This window comes from Vicia villosa, unplaced genomic scaffold, assembly GCF_029867415.1.
Source record: "Vicia villosa cultivar HV-30 ecotype Madison, WI unplaced genomic scaffold, Vvil1.0 ctg.004944F_1_1, whole genome shotgun sequence".
Lineage (NCBI taxonomy): Eukaryota > Viridiplantae > Streptophyta > Magnoliopsida > Fabales > Fabaceae > Vicia > Vicia villosa.
This window is the reverse complement of record NW_026706547.1, coordinates 1-3,241: the sequence shown is the minus strand read 5'-3', so window position 1 is coordinate 3,241 and position 3,241 is coordinate 1.

The following is a 3,241-nucleotide window of genomic DNA, read 5'->3' as shown; positions in this document are numbered from 1 at the left end:
TAGGAAATTGTCAGAAAGTTTTGGAAAATATTTATGAAGATAAATAGCTATGTGAAAACGATCCAGTCAAGTTTCAACTCTGCTATTGCCAATCTGTCTTCGAGCATCTCATCCCTCACTTGTTGGAAGAAAGTGATTGGACTGATTGGTGTCTTTGAGGTGTTGAATCTTGATGGTGAGTAGGCAGCTGAACGGAACACAGTTGTATGCTTCATTCCCTAACTTTTGCCTAGGCTGCCCTTTCAGGTTTTCAGCCTACCGGGATAGTATTTGTTTAGTCTCTAATTTTTGCCTGGACCGCCCTTTCGGGTTTTCAATCCACCGAGACGCTCATTTTTGCCTAAGTTGCCCTTTCAGGTTTTCAACTTAGCGAGCTGTTTTTTTCTTTTTAAGAGAAGTATTTTTTGACTATGTCAGCATTCACAGGATGTGGGAAATCCTCGCCATCCATGGTGGTAAGCAACATGGCGCCGCCGGAGAATATTTTCTTGATTATGAATGGTCCCTCGTAGGTGGGAGTCCATTTGCCTCTGGGATCACCTTGTAGTAAGATGATGCGTTTGACAACCAAGCCACCAGTTTGGTATGCTTGACTTTTGAATTTTTTGTTGAAGGCTTTGATCATACGCTTTTGGTATAGCTGACCATGACAAATAGCTGCGAGCCTTTTCTCATCAATCAAGTTTATCTGGTCCAACCGTGTTTGAATCCAATCGTCTTCGTCTAGATTGGCTTCTTTCATAATCCTCAGGGAAGGAATCTGAATTTCAATTGGAAGAACTGCCTCCATGCCATAGACTAAGGAGAATGGAGTTGCCCCTGTTGAAGTACGCGCACATGTGCGATAACCATGAAGAGCAAAAGGCAACATCTCATGCCAGTCTTTGTAGGTTACTGTCATTTTTGTATGATTTTCTTGATGTCCTTGTTGGCAGCTTCCACCGCGCCGTTCATCTTTGGTCGATATGGAGAGGAATTATGATGCTTGATCTTGAACTGTGTGCAAAGTTCAGTAATCATTCTGTTGTTTAGATTTGTGCCATTGTCCGTGATAATCCGTTCAGGGATGCCGTACCGACAAATGAGATTGTATTTGATGAACCGGGCCACCACATTCTTGGTAACAGAAGCAAATGAAGCTGCTTCTACCCACTTTGTGAAGTAGTCAATAGCGACCAGGATAAAGCGATGTCCGTTGGAGGCAGTAGGTTTGATTTCTCCAATCATATCAATACCCCACATTGCAAAAGGCCAAGGAGACGTCGGGACACTTAATGGAACTGGAGGTACATGTACTTTGTCAGCGTATATCTGGCATTTGTGACATGTTCGGGAGTGATGATGGCAGTCTGTTTCCATGGTAGACCAGTAATAACCTGCTCTCAGGATCTTTTTAGCCATTGTATGCCCACTGGAATGAGTACCGAAGGTACCATTGTGTATTTCTTCCATGATTTGTTCCGCTTCCTTCTTGTTTACACAGCGAAGTAAAGTCGAGTCATGGTTGCGTTTGTATAGGGTTCCATTGCTTAGAAAGAATTTGGCAGCAAATCTCCTTAGAAACTTTCTGTCGTTAATGGATGCCCCTTCAGGGTACTCCTGAGCTTCGAGATATCTTTTTACTTCATGGAACCATGGTTTTTCCTCGGTTCCTTCGGTATTGATCTCATTGCAATAGGATGGTTCATCTTGCCTGTAGATGGTGATCATAGGCGCCTCGTTGTCCCACCTGACTTTGAACATGGATGACATGGTAGCTAAAGCATCAGCTAGTTGATTTTCCTCGCGTGGGATGTGTTCGAAAGTGATTTCTTCGAAGTAAAGAATCAAACTCAGCACATATTCTTTGTAAGGAATTAGATTTGGGTGCTTTGTGTCCCATTCCCCTTTGACTTGGTAGATTACCAAGGCCGAGTCTCCGTAGACTTCCAGGAATTTGATTCTTAGATCGATTGCAGCTTTAAGACCCAGAATACATGCTTCGTATTCGGCTATATTGTTAGTGCAATTGAAGCATAACCTGGCAGTGAACGGTGTGTAACTTCCTGCGGGGGAAATGATCACAGCTCCGATGCCATTGCCAAGTGCATTAGAAGCTCCGTCAAAAACCATAGTCCACCGGGATCCTGGCTCGGGTCCTTCTTCTGGTCCTGGTTGTTTGTAGTCATTGACTAGCATAATGTCTTCGTCTGGGAAGTCAAAGTTCAATGCTTGATAATCATCCACTGCTTAATGAGCCAGATGATCAGCTACCACACTTCCTTTGATTGCTTTTTGTGAAGTGTATTAAATGTCATATTCTGTTAAGATCATTTGCCATCTCGCTATTCTTCCAGAGAGAGCAGGTTTTTCGAACACGTATTTGATGGGATCCATCTTGGAGATTAGGAAAGTGGTGTGATTTAGCATGTACTGTCTTAGTCGGCGAGCTGCCCAAGCTAAGGCACAACAAGTTTTTTCGAGTAGTGAGTATCTTGTTTCACAATCGGCAAACTTTTTGCTAAGATAGTAGATTGCGTGCTCCTTTCGGCCGGATTCGTCATGTTGTCCTAGTACACACCCCATTGAGTCCTCTAACACAGTTAGGTACATTATCAGAGGTCTGCCTTCCACAGGCGGCAACAAGATTGGAGGTTTTTGGAGATATTCTTTGATTTTGTCAAAGGCTAACTGGAATTTGTCATTCCACCTTTCCACTTGATCTTTCTTCAACAGTTTGAAGATCGGCACACAAGTAGTAGTCATGTGGGCAATAAATCGGGCGATGTAATTTAGACGTCCCAAGAATCCTCTGACTTGTTTCTCAGTACGAGGTATAGGCATTTCTTGAATGGCTTTAACCTTGGCGGGATCAACCTCAATACCTTTGCTGCTGACGATGAAACCTAAGAGTTTGCCGGATCTTACTCCAAAGGTACACTTATTTGGGTTCAGTCGCAACTTGTATTTCTTGAGTCTGTCAAACAACTTGTGTAAATGACCCAAATGTTCTTCCTCGGTGTTGGATTTTGCAATCATGTCATCGACATACACCTCTATTTCTTGATGAATCATATCATGAAATAGCGCTACCATTGCACGTTGATAGGTTGCTCCTGCGTTTTTCAGACCAAAGGGCATTACTTTGTAACAAAAGGTTCCCCAGGGTGTTGTGAAGGTTGTTTTTTCCATGTCTTCGGGTGCCATCTTGATTTGATTGTACCCTGAGAATCCGTCCATAAAGGAGAATACCTTGCATTGT